At 34.7% G+C, this 23,153-nt stretch overlaps 1 long non-coding RNA gene across 5 annotated transcripts; it reads right to left on the bottom strand.

Annotated features, from left to right (window-relative positions):
• Positions 1-3,934: 3,934 nt before the first annotated feature.
• On the bottom strand, positions 3,935-22,637 carry LOC127841868 (uncharacterized). Of its 5 annotated transcripts, none has more exons than XR_008031375.1 (9): positions 22,141-22,637; positions 21,160-21,233; positions 17,823-17,988; positions 15,899-16,140; positions 13,617-13,763; positions 12,701-12,853; positions 9,986-10,131; positions 7,567-7,681; positions 3,935-7,522 (listed from the first exon to the last, which is right to left on the bottom strand). It is a non-coding gene; the product is annotated as an uncharacterized LOC127841868 (long non-coding RNA). The 5 variants fall into 5 exon arrangements; XR_008031374.1 differs by having other exon boundaries at positions 3,937-7,522; positions 12,744-12,853; positions 13,680-13,763; positions 22,141-22,626; XR_008031372.1 differs by having other exon boundaries at positions 3,937-7,522; positions 12,744-12,853; positions 22,141-22,624.
• Positions 22,638-23,153: the final 516 nt, after the last annotated feature.

Raw genomic sequence — 23,153 nt, 5'->3', positions numbered from 1 at the left:
ATTTACACAACTCTCTCCGGCGTATGGAATTAAGACATGTCTAGTAATAGAAAATTAACAAGAACCCTAACCATATGAGTCGCGTTCTGAGAAAAGCGGGCATAAAACATGTGCGTTAAGTGTCGTCCCAGATTAGCCTGTGCAGTCCGCACAGCTAATCAGTGACGACACTTTCCGCTTTTATGTAATATTTCGTTTAAATGAAGTCTTTTCTTAGCAAAAATCCAATTAAGGCGGAAAGTGTCGTTCCTTATTAGCCTGTGCGAACAGGACAGGCTAATTTGGAACGACACTTAACGCACATGCATTAAGCCCAGTTTCCTCAGAACGCGGCTCTTATATGCGTCGTGTAGGACATTCGTCACTTGTCTAAAATAATGAAAAGCGGATGGTTACAATAATTTCTGTCACGAGTAAGCATCTGCATATAGAGTGATAATTCCCATACTCAGGACTTGTCCATCGTTGCGCGTGTCAATAAAATATCAAAATAATACTAAATAAAATGCATTGAATCAAACATTGTCCATATCCAGTTCAATTCCCGTTCTTGGCAGCATGTGAGTTTGGTTGGTTGTCACCATACCGCACAAGTGGGGTTTCCTACTGCCCCCCCCCCCCTAAAAAAACAAAGAAACAACAACAACAAAAAACACAAAACCACACCAGAAATTAAAAAATAATAATCCTGACTTAGAAATAAAGGTAGAAAATAGACGTTCTATGTTTTTAAAGTTAAAACAAAAGTTTAAGTACTGTTTTATTATTTTACTTCGTGAGAACACATCATGTGTCCTCACGTGGTTTATTATGTATTTCTTCGTGATCAAAACATATGGTTTGTTGATTAAAGCCACACACTTTGCCTCTGACCATAAATGAAATACTTGTTAATCAAAACATATAGATGCAATTTGAAAATGTGCAAAATTGTCATTAAATCTAAAGCCTAGTTAGCAAGTTATTAATAATTTTTCAAACGGTACCGCTTTTAAAACCGAAAGTAGGATTTCTAGACGTATACGTCCATTTCGACAAACGCGATTATTTTTAAGTTTTAAAACGCAAAAAAAGACGGATTTCTACCTTGTAAACACAAGATATATTGTAATTGGCATAGATAAAATTAAATATATAGCCTATTTAGCAAGTAATTTATTATTTTTCAAACGGTTCCGCTTTTAAAACAAACCGAAAGTAGGACTTCTAGACGTAAACGTCCATTTCGACAAACGCGATTATTTTTAAGTTTTAAAACGCAACAAAATATGGATTTATACCTTGTAATCATCGGATATATTCTAATTGACATAGATAAAATTAAATATATAGCCTAGTTAGTAAGTAATGTATTACTTTTAAACGGTACCGCTTTTAAAACCGTAAGTAGGATTTCAAGACGTATACGTCCATTTCGACAAACGCGATTATTTTTAAGTTTCAAAGCGCAAAAAAAGACCGATTTCTACCTTGTAACCACCAGATATATTCTAATTGGCATAGATAAAATATGTTTCTTATTTATACTTACATTTTATATGCCAAATAAGTTGTTAGGCTTTGAGACGCAGTTTTTTCCCCATATTCAAATAAAACTATATCATCCGCGTCATGCGAAAATCGGTCTTATGGCATATGCGGCCAGAGTAGCTCAAGCCAAGCCTGCGCACTTTCCCATCAATGGCTACGCTTTCCGCTTTAAAAAAGGCACGCAAGGTTTGGTAATAACTCCAGAGTAGTTTATTCAGTATTCATAATCTTACAAGACTAAGCGATTGCACAGGCTTGGCCATACATGCCATAATTTTTCAGATCAATTCCGGGACATTGTGTTAAATTGTCCGGGACTTTTGCCGATATTCCGGGACATGTATAAAATGTAGCGATATTTATAGACATATGCATTTTTGGTACGTTTTGTTTTGTTTCGCATCGTTAATTGCAAAAGTTCAAAAGCCTACCCGAAATATACTTGATCTATTAACGTCAAATTAAACATTACTAGTTCCTTTACTAGATACAGGCCATGTGTTTTCAGTGTAAGCGTTCTAAACATAGATGGTGACGTCACTGCGTTATTGTTATTAAGACCGGTGTGTAACGCGTAGTTGTTGATACGCCTTTATTCATTTATAACATTTATATAATAAAAAATACAACAATACAGTACCGTTAGATTGTCAACTCAAATCAATTTACAATACATACAACCAATCACATAAAACAAATACAACAAAACAGTACCGGTAGATCGTCAACTTAAAATCCGTACAGTCACACATTAGTTACACTCTTGTTTCGATGTAGATATAAGTCAATTAACAACCAAAACAATGCCGCCTGTTCGGTTCGACAGCAAACGTGAGACAATCAATATGATAACAGGACCCCTGTTAATTGATCGATTTTGACACGTAGCGTAGTCTGCCTATTCGGGTAGGCATTGTCATGGAGACGCTGCATATATACACAGATTCGAGGTGCAGTTAAGCCTAAGATAAGGTACATGTATATATGGATTTTGTAAATTCAGGGACATTTGACAGATTTCCGGGACAGCGGGACAAGTTCTTCATTTCCGGGACTGTCCCGGAAAATCCGGGACGTATGGCATGTATGGGCTTGGCTGAAGCTACGCTGGTATCATTTTGCATAAGATCAATTTTTGCATGGCGCGTGTAAAAATCTCATTGCGTCTTATAAATAGAACATCTAAGCACAATACTTTCCTATAGAATTGCTAATTCACATTTTGTTGTATATAGCAGACTGGCTAATGTCCGTAGACTATTTTGACTTGCATATGCCACACATGTGTGGTTAGATAATTAAACGATATCCCTTCTACATGGATCATGGACACTATACCATTTCGGTAGTTTTGTCTCACAATACAAGACAAATGGCATTTACAGATAGGTTTTCATAAATTTCTTTATCTAAAATTTGTGTTATTTGATATATTGAAAACAATACTGTCATGTCAACAGAGAGTAGTCTGCCTTTGCTAATTTTGCTTTTACCAATAGCATGCAGATATTCTGACGACATGACTTCGTCAGCATCAAATTGCATCACAGAAGTTATCAAATTTTAGGCTTTACCAGCATGATTTTGTAAAATTATCATGTGTGACGACGTCTCAATAACGCCTCTGTCACCATGAGGAAATGTGTGCAAACGTCTGAGTGACGACTCTTTGTACGATTTCCTTAACGTTACGTCAAGTATATACTGAATGCAAAGACGATGGTGTGCTCAAGTCTTAATCCAGTCATTGTTACCATTTTCACGTAAGAGACCCCTGTGACATTGACACTTTACCTGAGAAATCCAAAATTAAACGAAATTTAACTTCCGCGAATGCCAATCACAATGTGAAAATTGAAAGCTCTTAACGGAATAGTTCTTAAGATATTGACTGATATTCAATGTCGACCAAAGTATGACGGCGAACTAACGGACTGAGGGGCCAATATCAATATGTGTCCCCTAGATTCCATATTGGAGGCAATATAGTACTAATACAACGGTTCATAGAATTTTTATTAAACTCACTCCACTCTTCCACATTAAAATAATATTCCCATTTGAATGGGATAACTTGTAGTAATCTACTTTAAATAGTGTGCAAGAACATACTTGGATCAGCAAAAATACATCATTAATATAAACATGTATATCTCTAAAGGTCACATAAACTATAATATTTCCATAACAAATTCAATGTTAAAGCAATAACTTTAACACAAAATAAATGCAACATTTTGCACATAGAGACCCTCATAACCATACCAGTTCTTAAAGATCATTCCGATCAAAAAAAAAGAAAAAGATAGGTCATGCGTATTGCATGCATAACATATCTTGTGTGGAGTTCTGTCTTACATTGTTTAACAGCCATCTTTTTCCCAGCTAGTCTAAATGTATACTGCCATCTTTCAAGATGTCAACATTAAGTTTCTAACCTTCAAGCAAACAATGTTTTCCCTCCCTAAAGTCATGGGAAGTGCCTATATAGAAAATCAATAAATAGTGTTGATTTATTAAGATAGCAAAGCATTGCACAACTGAAATATTTTGTATAATGTAACCTCTATGGACTAAACACTGGTTATTAATGATGGATAAAAACAACACGAGTTGTGAAATGTGATTTCTCTTAACCATACACCAACAATTTATGTAGGCGAGAATATAGACACTTCAATTTAATTAGCTAGACAATACAAATGCACGAAACTTAATTTAACAGATAACCTGATTATAGTATAGATAAATATTTTAACTTTATTAAAATACTATTTGCAGTAATGTAAGGACTATGAAGAGATAAGTAAGACATAGGCACAAACAAATATGCAATAATTAATAGTCTTTAATCAATATGAGGTACACACGCAATTTAAATAAGGCGTCTAAGCAGTTTCTATAAAGTATATATACACCCTATATTTACAAATGCAAAATGTTTATTTAGAATAGATGAAAATATTAACACATTATTGTAAAAATTGCATCTCAAAATATCAATTTAGTTCACTATGACTGTGTTTGTATGGTAACAATTGTTTGTTATGCATTCAAATTAACGCAAAATGTAATTTTATTTTCTATGTATCAATATGATTTATTTGAAACATTTCACACAATTAACAAACATCAAGCTATTTTCAGCTGTTAAGCAACAGAACAATCATGTTTCATGCATTCAATTAAAGTTCAGTATAAACAATCACATTTTTAAGGCAATATGGTATAATGGTCGAGTGAAACAAACTGTTACACAACTAGTAAACTGCCGCTATCATCAGCTGTAAGTAAATTCTTATAATGTATAATATAAATACAAGTACAATATGATTGCTACAATTTTCACATGTCTTAAAAAGACATTTTGAGCAGAACATTTCCTTTATCGTCACAATTGCAAAACTGTAAGCATTGTATGGACAACTAAATTTTATGATTTGAAATAAATAACATTTTATTTTTATTACACATGTTTTGTAACATTGAGTATCATATTGTACCATAGCTATTCATTCATTAAACAGACGTATATATTAGTTTAGTAAGTATTCCACAAATTCCCAATACAAACTGATGGCTGAGAATTAAGAGTGTCAAATTTTTAATAACTGTATGAATGTACTTGTTATGTTGAGAGATGAACAAAAGCATTATCTAACAACGGATACAACTTTGTTTTTCAAGCAACAACATCCCTATATCTTACGTACAAAGAGAGACAATTCAATTATTGACAAGTGTTAGCATGTTAAATCACTCTCGCTTGATTTGCAATTGACTGATTTCCAAGTTGAATATATTAATTTTTCTTAAGATAATGCAAAACAAAGTTATACCAATCTTTCAATAGTTGCTTGACTTTATTTAGTGAAAGGCATTACATATACTAGTAACAAGATGTTCCTTTTGCCTAAAGCATAATTTATTAGCCTCTTCAGAATGTGTTGTTCTGTATCATTAAGAAAGTTTTAAATGAGCATCTCCACAAGCAATGTTTGTTTTTATTATCTGGCATCTAAAAGATGTACATGATGAAAATTGTTTGTACAAATACATGTTAACAGCGAAAATCAAAATGGCAACAATAAACGCATGATTTTCATTAACAATACGATCATTTCGCAATCGCTCTATATACAAATGACAAATGAAGTGACCGATATACACATTGATCAAGAATTCTTGGTCAGGTTAATCTGGTCCTCTAAATGTCTATACACAAACATATAAGGCATAATTAACTTTACAAAAACAAAAAATAACTATCATAACTTTGGACATTATTCCCACATCTTATATTTTCGTTTTTAAATGCTTAGTTTTAAAACATATAAAGCATTTTAAGCAACAAAAAAGTCATTATTAAATCATGTTCAAGTAAATTAATAAATAACTGGTAGTAAATACCGAATAGACAATTTAAGGAAGATTAAATGATTTTGTCTAAAATTAATCAATATTGTCTTGAAATACTAAGATAATAAACAAGATGCTTGACAAAAACACCTGACACCAATGGGCACACTTAAAGTTATCAAAGCCTTAGCATTAAAATTATCCACCTGTCTAAACAATGTGTGTAACTACCACCTCTATATTACATGTTAAGCAAAACAAACTGAAGCATGTCTCATTACATGAAAAGAATACACTTTCTTTCAATGTTGTCAAAGTTACCGGCATCATTTAAACAGCTTTGACAAATGTTAAAATGAACATTAATAGACATATATTTAGTAACATTATATTTTCCTTAACATTTCCAAAATAAAATTTCATAATACAGACACAGTAATTGGATAGACTTGTTAATTTTGCTCTTAAAATAATATTGTTCATTATTGCTTTTATCAAGTAATCTTAATCTTATTATACTGAGTATTTAAATACAGTTCATAAAAGCCTTTTACATAAAATGACTATCAGCATCATAGTTCCAATAAAACATGAACTATTGTTTTCTTTGAACACAACTTGGATGGTCACATAAAAACATGGCTGGCCACAAGACTGTCTGGATTTTCACTTTTTGTTGTGATTTGTCATTATGCGACTTCTGTCTGCATCAATGCATCAATTTTCCACCTGTCCCAATTTCAAAGATGAGACCTTCAATTGTACATGTTCACACCGGACACGGGGTATGTAGATACCTTCAATTGTACATGTTCACACCAGACATGGGGTATGTAGAGACCTTCAATTGTACATGTTTACACCGGACATGGGGTATGTAGAGACCTTCAATTGTACATGTTCACACCAGACATGGGGTATGTACAGACCTTTAATTGTACATGTTCACACCAGACATGTGGTATGTAGAGACCTTCAATTGTACATGTTTACACCAGACATGGGGTATATAGAGACATTCAAGTGTACATGTTCACACCAGACATGGGGTATGTAGAGATCTTCAGTTGTACATGTTCACACCAGACATGGGGTATGTAGAGACCTTCAATTGTACATGTTCACACCAGACATGGAGTATGTAGAGACCTTCAATTGTACATGTTCACACCTGACATGGGGTATGCAGAGACCTTCAATTGTACATGTTCACACCAGACATGTGGTATGTAGAGACCTTCAATTGTACATGTTTACACCAGACATGGGGTATATAGAGACATTCAAGTGTACATGTTCACACCAGACATGGGGTATGTAGAGATCTTCAGTTGTACATGTTCACACCAGACATGGAGTATGTAGAGACCTTCAATTGTACATGTTCACACCAGACATGGAGTATGTAGAGACCTTCAATTGTACATGTTCACACCTGACATGGGGTATGCAGAGACCTTCAATTGTACATGTTCACACCAGACATGGAGTATGTAGAGACCTTCAATTGTACATGTTCACACCAGACATGGAGTATGTAGAGACATTCAATTGTACATGTTCACACCAGACATTGGGTATGTAGAGACCTTCAATTGTACATGTTCACACCAGACATGGAGTATGTAGAGACCTTCAATTATACATGTTCACACCAGACATGGAGTATGTGGAGACTAGCACATCTTAAACAGCATTTATATCTCTGAGCTTCTTTGGTATGACTGGGGTTAATATGATAACTGTAGCAACAGGCTGTCCTTCTGATTTGCCGGGTTGATTTCGTCAATGTCTGAAAAAAAGAAAGATTCATAACAGTAAATGTCAGTTTTTCATTTTATGCGTGTTACCCATGATAAACAAGTACAATAATAGCACTTTTATACATTGAGTTACATTAAAAGTTAATTATAACCACTTTACTACCAACTAACTTTAAGTCTCTCCATCAATCAGGAAATATGGGATGATATTCCATAAACATACATTTTTCCATTGGAAAAATATTTCCTTATCATTAACAACAATTAAGAAAGGGCCAGCTAGTTAATAGAAAATAAAACATGTTGAAAAGAGTTTTTCTGAGATGTCTGCTGTGAAGTAGGCAAAAAGTCACCGATGCAACCACATTTAACTTTTGACTGAAAACTTTACTACTATGAAAGAACAAGAGCACCGCATAACAGGTGCCACGCTCGGCTGCGAAAGCTTGTCAGAAATTATTATTTTTTGTTTAGAGATCACAGTGTCCTTGACCTTTGACCTAGTGTTCCAACAAGAGATGTGTTCGTCAGAAACAATGCCCCCTACTGCGCCGCTTTGAAATAAAATTTATATTTATCATTTGGCAGGAATAGAAATACTCCCTTTAAAGCTTATTACTTCCCTTGGATTTTGTAAATCCAAACGGGGGGGGGGGGGGTCTGTAGACAGTCAAAAATGATCAAATCAGACAACACTGACAACCTAGGCCTGTGGTTTATCAAAGAAATCATAGCCAGGGTCATCATGTATCTATGGACATAAGTCCACTGGTATTTAATGAAAACTAGCATCTAAAAATAAGAACAGGTAAGAAATGATAACTATATCATTTAAAACAAGAGATGTGTTCGTCAGATCATGTATCTATGGACATAAGTCCACAGGAATGTAATAAACATGAAAGAAATGATAATTATATAATTAAAAAAAACAACATTGACCAATCAATCATTTGAGTTATAAATAATCAAAATAATTAATCTGTACAGTAACTGTGAAAAGAACTTCCATTCTTGGTAAGGAAATATATAATATGACATTTATAATTACATAAATTACTTCCCTTGAAAATAATTGTCTCTAACAAATCTCTATTTTGAGTAGCAAATAATTAAAAGCCACTACCGTGACTGTAGATTCACCTCTGAAAATGTGCAGCTCCATGAGATACACATGCATGCCAAATATATCAAGTTGCTATGTTCAATATTGATTAGATATCTCCCTTTAAAGCTTATTACTTCCCTTGGATTTGTATTTTTTACCGTAGACCGTAAAGGATGACCTTGACCTTTTACCATGATGTGTTTGCAGAAACAAAATGCCACCTTCTGCACCACTTTGATTTATTTAACAAAAATATATACGTTGGCAGGTCAGATAACTATGTCCATTTAAAGCTTATTACTTCCCTTGGATTTGTTTTTTGACCCTAGACCTTGAAGGATGATGTTCACCTTAAAATTTTACCACTCAAAATGTGCAGCTTTATGCGATACACATGCATGCCAAATATCAAGTTTCTATCTTCAATATTTAAAAAGTTAAGGCCAATGTTAAGGTTTTAGCACGACGCCTACGCCGGACGGCCGACGACCAGCTGGCTATGACAATAGCTCGGGTTTTCTCCGAAAACAGCCGAGCTAAAAATAAACCAAAACTAGAGCTTCGTCACAGTCGTGACTTATACTCTACATGCCGCATTGACACTGAATATTTTGCATGTTGCCTTTACAAAAAAACAGCGGACACCATCCTTAATGTTTAAAATGCACTAAGTGACCCTGTGACCTAGTTTTTAACCCGGCAAGGCCCATGTTTGAACTTTACTTACACATCATCTAGATACAAATTCTAACCAAGTTTGGTGAAGCTCTGATGAAAACTACTTGAATAAGAGAGCGGACACCATACTTAATGTTTAAAACGCACTAAGTGATCCAGTGACCTAGTTTTTGACCCGGCATGATCCATATTCGAACTTGATCTAGAAATCATCTAGATACAACATCTGACCAAGTTTGGTGAAAATCGGATGAAAACAACTTGAATTAGAGAGTGGAACTTAATACGAACCGACCGACTGACAAGCTCACTCCTATATACACCCCTAAACTTCATTTTAAGGGGAATAAACAAGAAGGAAAGTTCACATGATTGTAAATATGTCTGATTTTATCACACAAGAAGCAATACTTTTCTAGGTCACACATGACAAAAAAAACACAGCTGGATTGAAAGATGTATGGACACAAAAGGGTAAATCTACATGCACCCACCAATCTCTGAAAGTGAGGCCATGAAAAAGCATGCACATGACACGAAAACTCACCCAAGGTTCGCTCTGCATGATTTGCATAGACTAAGGGTTGTGAAGCATGGGGATCTCAGAATCTGGAGACGATGACTGCCGCTGGTTCACTTGCTGTGACTGCAAATGCTCCTGGGACATACTCATTGCTCTGCTTCCCAGGTTTTCTGGAATAAAAGTAAATCGTGCGTCAAAAAAATTAAAGACAATACTAGCGTTTTCAAGGACAAACAAAACTAATTTAAACCCGACAAAACACTTGTCAGTGTTTCGACCTTTCATATCGACAATGCCATGTCAAAATATTTAACTAGAGCGACGATGTTCTAGTGATGTAAAGCGATTTAAAAATGTGAAGGCAATTAAGCTAAAATAATTAGAGAGGAAACACAAGTTCATTTTGGTTTATCACCAAACTTTTTTTTAAAGAATGTTAATAAAAACAAGAGCTCCACGGTCTGTGACAGATACCTCCCAAAACAGAGCCTTGACACCCACCACTCAATCCTTTGATGACATATCGAATGAATACCAATTTAACACCTAATGTCACAGTGACCTTGACCTTTGAACAAGTGACCCAAATTTCAATAGACGTCCTCTACTGTCTAAGACCGATGCACATGTTCAGTATCAAGCCAATTGGTCAATTTTTTTACAAGTTATTAATCGGACATGATTTTCGCATTTATTGCAACAGTGACCTTGACCATTAACCTAGTGACCCCAATTTCAATAGGGGTCATCTACTGTCCATGGCCAATGCACATGTGAAGTATCAAGCCAATAGTCAATTTGTTGACGAGTTATTGATCAGAAAGGATTTTCACACGTATTGTAACTGTGACCTTTGACCTAGCGACCCCATTTTCAATAGAGGTCATCTACTGTCCAAGGCAAATGCATATGTGAAGTATCAAGCCAATTGGCCAATTTGTTGACAAGTTATTGATCTGACATGATTTTCATAATTATTGTGACAGTGACCTTTACCTTTGAAGTAGTGACCCCAATTTCAATAGAGGTCATCTACTGTCCAAGACCAATGCACATGTGAAGTATAAAGCCAATAGATCAATTTGTTGATGAGTTAGTTATAGGAAATCAACTGGTCTACCAACACACCCAACGACAGACTGGCAAACATCCTGCAAAATAATATACCCCCTTTTCATTGAAGTGGGGCATAAAATACACGAGGCGGGTTAACAAGAAAGGGTTTAAATATACTTGTTCTAGAAAAAGTGTTATTCATAAATGAAGATTTACCAAATGCAACACTTTTTTATGTTCAGTACAAAAACAGAAACTAACGTGAGGACAGTTTAAAAGTCATTTGCATGTGTTTTATTTTGAAATCACTTGAATTGACAGGGTTTACATTTACACACTGTTATTTTTTAAGGTAAAAAATAACATTAAATACATTGATATAGCGACTCATCTGAGAATAAGCCAAAGACAAGTGCAATTATGACAGCTTGTTTATTGCAATAGACATGTGCACAGGTCGGTACTGGATTAGTCTCTTTATAGGCAGGGCTCTACTTCTAATATGGGTCTGATGCAAAGTCGGATACACACTCTTTTTAATTGCATCCTTACAAACTGACAAAAAGTATGCAGTCTTCGAAATAAGCTTTGAAAAGTTACATGCCAGTCGGGCCAGTTACTTAAGAATTTGTACATGCCCAACATATTTTTTACATGCCCAAACTTTTTTAACCAAAATTATAACAAATCACAACATTTTAACACTTACATGCTTCACATAGTAAAGCAGAACATTTGTTTCAATAGTAGTGAATACAATTACATCTAATCAGTCACTAGAATTAAGACGGTCGATCGTTACACCAGTGCTCTTGAAAAGAGCGTTCTCTGGTGTCCTCGTACTATTTCTTGACTTCCTTTTTCTCTAAATCATTGTCAATTTTCTATTTTGGAAGTGCTTTATCGGGCTTAGCCCCATCAACATACCTAAGATACTGCATAGCCTCTATGTCGACAATGGCATTTGTTTACATTGACAAAAACGGAAGCGTATTACTTGATTGAAATGATCGATTTAAAAAGCATCTTCTCGATCACTCTGGATCAGCAGACGATTTATTTCATAAATATCTTACGGAGGAATCCGAGATAGCCGATGTATCACGATTGCTTCTCGATTAATGTCTAGAGAAACCGTCAATAAGAACCAAATGTGACCGAATTGCATCGGTCAAAAACAATAACGATGACGTGTGCAAGCAGGTGCGTGTTGTTAAACCAATCGAATTTCATTGTTTTACAACTTATGGCAAGGTGTTTGTTCGCAAAATTGAAAAATAGATCTGCAAATATCAAGAACCGCTTACGATTTTTTTTATAAACTGTCAATTGGCTTCAATAATTTACATGCCCGGCGGGCCACAAACGTGAATTTTTGTATGTGCCCGGCAGTAATTTTACTCGCCACGGGCGATCGGGCGTGTGCTAATTTCGATGACTGAGTATGGTGGAAAAAAAAGTGTCAGATTGTGTGCACTGTTGTAGATTAATTTAATATTTTAAATTGATTTATGACAAACGTAATGTCCTATTGATATTCGACACACATTTGCATTTTTTAGAAACAAACAATTTACTGGCTGGCTGATGTTGAACAAAAATATTGTAATAATTGTGTTCATATTTTTACTTCAGTGAATAATATCAAATCTATATTTAAACTATATAAATATATATAATTACCTAACTAAATCAAATAATAATTAGGTTTAAAATAAACCCATACAAGCAGGTAAGCCGCTGGAAATTCTCGTATTGTGTCTTGGCTTCCTCTGCTGGCGTGAGTCATTTCGTCCCTGCAGTCTTGGATGTCATGTTGTGAAGTCATCTTCTTTACTGAAAATTATATAAAATATTTTAAGGGAAATGTTAAAAGATATATTCCTGTTCTGTAGTCAATTCGTTTACAGTAAAACAATGGAGCAATATTTTAAAGTATTTTTCTTTCTGTAGAATTTCCGTTTACTGTCAGTGATTGAGCAATATTTAATGAACATGTTTCTGTTGATACCCTTTTTTAGTCATTATGACAAATGTGTATGTGTATTTCTTTTGACCTTGCAGTCAAGGATAACCCATTAAAGTGCAAACACTTATTTCCAATGGGGTCCTTTGTTTTTGCTGAATAGACATTAAGCAGAAGGGACAGTATTGAGATACAAAATTGTAAAAAAATACAAATTTAAAGGTTAATGTTAATACATTAACGTAGTGATGCCCTGTTCTGCGGTCATTTTGTTTACAAATACAGATGGAACAATATAATATAACTTGGTCATCGAGTTATCCATATCATTTTTCAAACATTATTAAACCACAACAACACAGTTTATGGAATAACCTAAAGTAATAAATATACAAAATTAAGAAAGAAAATTATAAAAACTGCCTTCTTTTGGGTTTTTAACTGAGATTATTACTATTATTTTGTATTAAAAGCAGTAAAAGCAATTCGCAATACCAAACTGCAAATATTGGTATTCTTTGTAGTTATATGTTTGTATGTTTTTTTTATTTATGTATACGTAGCCACTTTAAATGTGCTTTAGTTATGTCAGTCTGGTCAATCAAACTACTCATGAAATCTGTGAACAAGTACCTTTAAAACCATACACTTTTTTACTGCAGTGACTATCTAAGCCCATGTGACCTTGAACCTGACCATTAGGTGAGTCCAAGGGCAAGCTCACAGTCCCGTTGGAGGTTTTCATCGCAAGGCACTGGGTGGTTTTGGGAGACCCTCAACCTGGTAAGTAAAAGAGAGGAAAAGTGATTAAATCAAACAATAAATCAAAGCATAGTCAATATATCAATATGTCACAAGGGCTGTTTGTAAAACATGCATGCCCCCCCATATGGGCTGTCCGTTGTAGTGGCAGCCATTGTGTGAATACGATTTTTGTCACTGTGACCTTGACCTTTGACCTAGTGACCTGAAAATCAATAGGGGTCATCTGCGGGTCACGATCAATGTACCTATGAAGTGTCATGATCCTAGGCAAAAGCGTTCTTGAGTTATCATCCGAAAATCATTTTACTGTTTCGGGTCACCGTGACCTTGACCTTTGACCTTGTGATCTCAAAATCAATAGGGGTAATCTGCAAGTCATGATCAATCTACCTATGAAGTTTCATGATCCTAGGCGAAAGCGTTCTTGAGTTATCATCCGAAAACCATTTTACTGTTTCGGGTCACCGTGACCTTGACCTTTGACCTATTGACCTCAAAATCAATAGGGGTCATCTGCGAGTCATGATGGGTTGATGAGTTATCATCCGAAAATCATTTTACTGTTTCGGGCCACCGTGACCTTGACCTTTGACCTTGTGATCTCAAAATCAATAGGGGTCATCTACGAATCATGATCAATCTACCCATGAAGTTTCATGATCCTAGGCATATGCGTTCTTGAGTTATCATCCGGAAACCATTTTACTATTTCTGGTCACCGTGACCTTGACCTGTGACCTAGTGACCTCAAAATCAATAGGGGTCATCTGCGAGTCATGATCAATTATTCGTATTTCCTCGATTATAAGACGGATTGACTATAAGACGAGACCCCAACTTTAGGTCCAGATTGGCTGTATTTTGCGTAGACTCGCTTATAAGACGGGGCAATTTTTTAAAGACGAAAATCGGTTAAATTTCAATAGTCAAAATTTGTTGGTCGGCCATTTTGTAAGTAAGTACAATACACCAAGTAAGCTCGTTATTGGATTCGTTCCCTGATTCACGTCATCCTATTTTCAATACAATGAAATACTTGGGAAATTAATGACGATTATGATTATCGGCGCGTTATATCTCTGATTGTTTGATTGCTGTCTGTATGTTTGAAACCAATCATATTTCTCAATAATTAATGTATGCATCAGATTGGCCAATCAAATACCAGGTATGTCATTTAAACTTGATTAGTGTTGGAGGTATAATGCCATCTGTGTCCATTAAACACCCAATTAACGGCTTAATAAACAAGAGTATTGTCTGACAATTAGTTGCTAGCTGTTTGTAGCACCAAGCTATCTGTAGGGGGTCTGTTAGGGGTCAATACTATCTCGAATTGTATCAATAAAACTGCCAATTAACGGCTAGATAACTGTTGCACATGTTGATAGTCATTCGGCAATAAACAAACTGTCATCTATGACAATAGTGTTTGCACAACAATTGCAGTTTAATTGGAAACAAATAGGTGTTTTATTTAGAAAAATAAAGATACAGATAATAAAGCATGACGTACATTTACCCTGCATTCCCTGAAAATAGAACAAAATATGCAAAAAATTATTTATTATAATGAAATAGATAGACGATATATTTATATAAATTTAAGAAACGTTAATTGTTTCCAACCGATTTATTCAAAATGACATAAGCGATCTAACGCTGATTCTTCACCGCCACAGTAGCAACGATCCGCAGTAAATATTTTGCTGCAAATAGAAAATAATAGAATAATAACAACAGTATTTGTACACATTTGCTTTAATAAATTTTTATGTTTAATTTTTATTCGATTTTAAACTCGCGAGTATTCCAAACAGACATATCATTTATAATATATCATAACATAAGGATGTAAGCGGCAAATCACGTATCTAAACGAAAGTAGTTTCTTTTCTTCATCAGAAATACGGTTATCACTTCACAAAAATTGGTAAAGAAACTTATTTTTTTTCGTAGACTGCGCTTATAAGACGACCCCCCCACTTTAGGCCTTAAAAAATCGGGAAAAAAACCCGTCTTATAATCGAGGAAATACGGTAATATGCAGACAAAACGCCCATCTGAATAACCAACTAACAGAAAATTGACTTAAATACATCCTCTCTAAGACTTGGTTTGTGGGTTTTAATAAAATTATCATGCTTTACCATCCCCAACTTGAAGGTCATGTTATCCACTGTTGCTGTGAGATTATGATGTTCATAGAGCATTGAGAGCATAGGTGCATCATGAACCTGACCCCCACGGCTGAGGCTGCTGCTGGAGCCCAGACGGTTTGACATTCGGCCTGGAATCCTGTTTCTCTGAAGGGTCACGTTGATGCATTCACATTGTGTATTAGCTTGGCCAGATTTTCAGGGAAGGGTGCTTTGAAAATTGACAGTTTTTCCTGTAAAATAAAATAGAAACAACGTGAAACAGTTGCATCAGCACGAGATTATCCTATTCATCTCAACAAGGTCATTTTAAGTAGGCAAGTCACCATTTGACATGAAGTTAGACACAGGGCATAAACTCTACAAAGCATTGCAAAGTTTTGCAATGTGAGCAGTACACCGAAAGATATGTTAATTGTCAAGAAAATTACGCCAAGTGCATAAATTATTATGGTATTTATGCTTAGACAGGGCTTATTTTTTCACTCAGTTCATAATCCAAATAAATGAACAACGAGAATGCCAACAACATACGCCTGTTTAGAAAACTGTGTTACAGTGATTGTGAGTGCAATGGCAGACAAGTTTAATTTGGTCAAATTGTGTTCATTAAACAAAAACATATGTTGAAAGTGCTAAAGTCGATCTGGCTGCTAACAAAACTTGGACGAGAGATGATGATAAAAAATATTATCACCAATTATTATGATGATCCAATGTTTTGAAATATAGAGCAGATAGAATGTTAAAGGCAAACCACTAAAAGACGCCACATTTTTACCCATAGTAAATAATGTTTAAATACTATTAAACCCTTATAATTACAAAACAAAGACTTTTAGTTAACATAGGCTGAAATATCAAAATTGTCTAACTCGCTATTGTATCTGGTTTCATTTTTGTTTAATGGCATCATTTAATGCGTCATTTTGCCATAGACAAATGAAAAGAAACAGTCATTATGGAAGTTAAAAAGTCAACCACCTGCCTCCCAAACATAACCTACCCTGCTCGGGTTCCGGTAAATGCCAACGGTAACGTCATATTTACTGTGTAAAGATTGGCACAAAATAATGATGTAATTTCGCAACAAAGGAATGGAATAATAAAATGGTAATACAAATAAATGAGTTTATAATTTGTAGATGCATTTGGTTCATCGAGCTATGAAAAGGTCACATGGACAGAATCATAATGCCACATGTATATGAATATTCACAAAATTGAGCCTCACTCCGTGAAAATGGGGTTAAATGTATAGAGGATATTTGTCTGATTCGATGGAATATCGATTTTATTTCACGAGTGATCATATAAAATAATATTTTCACAAGTGGCGCAGCCAGGCTTCGGGAGTGAAAATATGCATTTTTTATGATCACGAGTGAATTAAAATATATATTCGATCAAATCCAACACATTTTCTTTTTATTTAATGCTTTTTTCACCGCTTATTAATATTGTAAAAGAGATAAACTTGATAATTTCGCTGTATTTATGACGTCATTTAGTCGAAAAAATGACGTCATTTCACCGTAAAACTGAAAAATATCGATATTTTTCACTGTTATTTTTCACTGTTTAAAACAGTGAAACCAGTTTTATTTCACTGATATTTCTCTTTAAACCACCGGAAAGCATAAAATAAATGTATGTAGAGTATTGTCTCAAGTTAGCCTGTGCAGTTCTCACAGGCTCATCACTGACGACAATCCGCCTTAGCTAGATTTTTGCCAAAAAAGACTTCCTATATACAAACAAATACCATTACAGCTACAAGTGTTAACCCAGATTAGCCTGTGTGGACGACACTTTAAGCACATGTTCAAGCCTCAATTGTTATTATCCGCTCAAATATTAAAAAAAAACATTCACCAAAGGTGATTCTCCAATTTAATTTTCTCAAGTCTCATACATTTGAAAGCCTTCGTCAATCGAACTGTTGATTGCTGAATTTTAAGTGTTGTTGTTGCTGGTGCTGCTGATGTTCCAATTAAGGCTGAAGCAGCAATTTCATGTCAACTCTTTCTCTCTTTCACACTTCAACTTCAGCTTTTGTTGTTGCAAGAGAGACTGAGGACCTTTGAACATAGAATGAGCAGAAAACATACATTTTCTTTTAAAAGTATTTTAAGTACACTGAACAACACAACACACAACATATTTCTTTAATGCAAAAATTATCTTTAAAAACATCAATAAGTTCCTTAATTGAAAGCAATCCAATATATCATTCTTTGAAAATAATTTGCATCTTGCTTATTGAAACAAGAGGGTCAGGATGACCCTGAAGACTTACCTTAGTTCAACTTAAAACTTTGGTAGAAGACTTGAAGTTTCAAAAATGGCCTTGATAATGTAAAAATAAACATTCTGACCCAGTTTGAAAATGATTGAGTCATACATGTGGCTTCTAGAGTGGTATTAGATTTAACTTATTTACCTTGTTAATGGAAAGATGTGACCCGATTTCAAAGTTGTTCTCGACAAAATACAAAAATCATTCATATGAAGTTTTATGGAGATTGAGTTGTCAATTTAGTTATCTAGAGTGGTAACAAGATATTTAGAACATTTGAACTAGTGACCTAGTTTTTGAATGCACATTATGTGAATTCAATGTCCAGCATTCAATATCGACATTTTGACCACGTTTCACCAAGAATGAGTTATTAATGTGAGTTCTAAAGTGAAAGAAGGTTTTTAAAGATAGTACCTGGTGACCTAGTTTTTTAATGAATGTTACATTGAAACAAACTAAGCCTCGTACATTAAAATCAGGGCTAAAGATAATTTTTCGGGTAATTGGGTTTTTCACCCCCTGTTTTGACAACAATTGGGTTTTTGTAAATTCAATAGAGTTTTAGCAAAAAATTTAACCACCTACTGTTGAGCTTAATTGGGTTTTTCACCCCCGTTTTTTTTAACTCCATTGGGTAATTTAGGGAATGACATATATAATATAATAAAAATCTACTAAGATTACTATATTATTATGTGCATGTGAAAAATAAATATAGCAACATTAGTTAGTTTACTTTTCATGTTTGTGCATTATGTACATTTTATAACTCCACTTTCCATATCAATCACCAGCCACGGGTGTTTGTTTCGCCACTTTATTAAAGTTTTTTCACTTACACTCCCCATAATGTGTTTTTTTTGGTTCAACAACCTCATTCAAAATCTCCGATAATAACGGGCGAACTAAATTCTCTGGAGAAATGATCACATCTTTCAACAGATCGTTCAGCAAAGCAGCACAGAAGCTTTCGGTTTCCCCAATATTCTGGTGTAAATACCTGTCTTAGGTGTTTGTTTGTGTGACGATTCTCTTTCTACAGCCACGAGTGGCCATTTTGATATTTTAAGACAATGAAAGTAGAAATCAGACGGGTCTACGAATAATTACAGTAATTTACCCCAAAGGTTGATAACCGCTGGAAAGACTGCCTTCTTTTATTCATAGGACAGAATATAAACTATTCGGTACATTTTTGTATGGGATATAACCAGTCTTAAAAAATACGCCCGGTGTTTGTAAGAATTGCGTTTCGTGACGCAAGGTTTTTACGGGAATTATGTTATTACATTTATATTTGCGTTTTTGTACGCTTGATTTTGAATTTAATTATGTTTTTGGTTATTTTAATTGTGTAATAACGCACATACGCTTGTTATCTATAGCCCTGATTAAAATATAAACATTTTGACCAAGTTTCATCAAATTGAGTCATAAATGTTGCCTCTGGAGTGGTTAGAAGGTTTTTCTAACATTTGACCTAGCACATCTACTGAACTCTAAATTTTCATAGACATTGTCAATATAAGCATACTCACTAAGTTTTATCAAGATTATGCCATAAATGTTGCCCCTGTAGTGGCATCAAGGGTTTTGAAAGATTTAATTTGGTTACATGGTTACCTAGTTTTTGGATGCAAGTGACCTAGATATTGTCCAGATAATAATTCTTACCAAGTTTCATCAAGATTGGATTAACAAATAAGGCATCTAGAGTGGTAACGAGCCAAAAGTTGACCATGCATACACACAGCACAATGCTTTACATAGGGTTATCACAATTGCTTTACAGCGCACTTTATGCTCAAGTAAGCTTAACAAAGATCTTTAAATGTGTTAATGTGTATCACATATCACTTACAAGTCTTCTTGGGGCTATAGCAATAAAATAAATTCCTGATGTCAATACAAAGGTTTTTATACTACTACTATTATTGCATATAATTACAATTACAATCGCATTATTGGTTATTAAAGTTGCAATCGAGATCTCCACAAAAATACAACCCATCTAATGCAAAGGCACAGACACAAGTGATTCCTTCATATATAAATGGCAGGTTTATTACGATAATTACCTTTCATAGGGAACATGATTTTGTAAACAGATACAACGTCAGTTTGATTTAGGCCTATAGATAATTTGTATGTTGTTGTTGTTGTTTTAAAAGAGCTTTTGATGGTCAATTTAACCCTCAATGTGAGGGTTTAGCATGTAACTGTTGTATATCCTTCACATTTGTATTGTTCAAGATGCAATTGTTTCACGCTTAACCCTAATATTGAAATAAGATATACTGGTCAATTAAGTGAAGTGCAGAAAACTGAGTTTGCATTTGGGTATTAACAATTTGTTAAAACTTGATTGCAAATCAGGGACAAATTCTTTTCATGTAGTAGAGAAACCTTAAACAAAAATTCCCTAAAAGTGGAAAGTGTCGTCCATTATTAGCATTATTAGCCTGTGTAGACTGCACATGCTTATCTAGGGCGAGACTTTAAGCAGCACAAGCATTAAGACTAGTTTTCCCAGAATGGGCCTCATGGATGGTCATGGTCACAGCTGTGCCACAGTGATCCCTTTTCCAATGGCAAGGCACTACCTCAGTTTTTGTATATAAATTTGTTTGAGGCTGTTATTCGGCCCCAATTTAAATGTAACAACGTATACATTTTTCCAAAATGACTGAATACAATTAACAATTGAAGGATTCCAAAACAAATTTACAAAAATGCAATTTTAAGTTCATTTTCCTATTCAGCTCTACAAGTTGAACCATAGTAAATATAATATTGAACACATTTTATTCTCAATGTTAAAGCAATTGTAAGCAAAAATAACCACAACACCAATGTCACCATTTTACTTAAAACAACACAGTTTTTCCAAATCCAAAGAGCCCCAGTCCCCATTTCTAAAGTGGTGAAACTAACTATTACTGGGACTTACCTGTTGAGATGTAGTGCCTCAGCTGGAGTTGGGTAACATGATTCTCTGGGCCTGAACTTGTGAGGGAAAGGCCCCTTAGAACAGATAGAAAGATCTTTAAAAATCTCAGACATGTATTCAATGCAATCAGAAATGGCATCCAGTACATGGACCAAATATGAACCCAAGGGGCGTTGTGGTTCAACCAAATGTTTTTCGAAGGTTTTACCTGTATAAGTCAATGACCACTAGGGCCAGGTGTATTAATCAAACAAACTCTGTAGAGAACCTCTAGATTATGTTCCATACCAAATATATAACACTTGGGCTTTAAAGTTGTTTTTTTTGTCCCTAAATATGTTTATGTAAAACTGGAATATCCTAGGGCTAAGCCATTGTTGACCCAAGGGACATAATTGGTAACATTTGAACAGGACTCACTTACACTATTGCACACCAAACATTAAACCTCTTGGCTATGGGTTTCAAAAAAGAAGAAAAAATTGAAAACCTAAGGAACATTCCTGTGAGATTTCATTTAACTCTGTCAAGTGCTTCAGGAGCAAATGTCCATTGAAAAAAAGTTGACAGACAAACACAAAAACATCGCAAAAGGATGAACAACAGATACCATGGTATCCAAAATGCATCCAAAGTTTCAGGCCTCTAGTAGCAAAAAATATGACTAAATGACAAAAAAAATCAGAAAAAGAGGCTATCACTCCAATTATGTCAGAGATATCAAATCAAAATATGGAGGTTCACAAGTTTACATGCTTTTTGATATAAATGCAAAGTTTCAATCCCTCTAGCACAATACTTTTTGAGCTATGGCAGCCACAAAAGGGTAAGAGATGGAAGGAAGGATGGAAGGACAGACAAAATCACGGATAAGGGCAAATCTTCATACCCCCCCCTTACCTCATATAGTGGGGACATTAATATCCATATTCTTCCAAAAAGTATTTGAATGACTGCGATACTGTTTGCATAACAACCTACCTTGTAGATGAGGTAGTCTTGGCCTCTAAGCAGTGAAGTTTGGAGTCCCATGGTTAGACTGGCTGTACCCTTGGGGTAGGAGCTTTGCCCAAAATTCCTGACCCAAGAGCTCGACGCCTATACCAAGGCATTGTCCTTGGATGTGGGGGCCCAACTGACCAGAGGGCCTGTTGTTGTTCAGCTGTGTAAAGATGTGTGATTGTATGGGTTCCTGCAGGAACTGGAAAATCTAGAAAATCCAGGAATTTTATCAGATTTTAATAGACCTCTACACAAATAAAAATGCATTTTAGTCCTAGCAGTGTGGTCATTAAATTAACCTTTTCCTGGATCAACTAAGTGCATATACTTATGCCAGTAACTGACAACTGCCATACTATAATCATTGAGAGAATGGACATAACAATTATTTCATGACCATTCAATTAACAAGTTATGTGGCTGACCATATCGCAAAGCAAAAAATATGTTGTTTTTTTTATTGTTAGAAGAAACTACATCTTTTAATCTGTATAAAAATACTATAAGCTAAAAAGGTATCATTGCTTTCTAGTCAAACAAAAAGTTGTAACCATTGTGACTTAATTAAACTATCATCCAATTCTGCAAGTCATAATATGTCGCATGATGTTATAGATTGTCTAAGTGTTGTAATTTTCAGTGAAATATGATACAAAATGTAGATGCACAACCTCATATGAGAATGAAAATACCTGAAAGTTTGAATGCTGAACGTTGAATTGTTAGTGAACACCCATAGGCCACAGACATTTACAAAGACCGACAGACATCCATCCAAGGTGATTCCTATATACCCCAATCATCACGGGGGTATAATGAATAAAAATCTTCAGGGCATATTCTTACTCCAGCGGCATATTTGTATACTTAAAACTTGGACAGGTGGTTAATTTTAATTTATAGATATCCTTATTAAAAAATAAATGCAGATAATTATTTCATAGAATGCTGACTGCATTTCAATAATTGTTTAATTTAAATCAACCAGCATT

This window comes from Dreissena polymorpha, chromosome 8, assembly GCF_020536995.1.
Source record: "Dreissena polymorpha isolate Duluth1 chromosome 8, UMN_Dpol_1.0, whole genome shotgun sequence".
NCBI classification, from domain to species: domain Eukaryota; kingdom Metazoa; phylum Mollusca; class Bivalvia; order Myida; family Dreissenidae; genus Dreissena; species Dreissena polymorpha.
The sequence above is the reverse complement of the archived record's forward strand: the minus strand, read 5'-3'. Positions and strand labels throughout refer to the sequence as shown.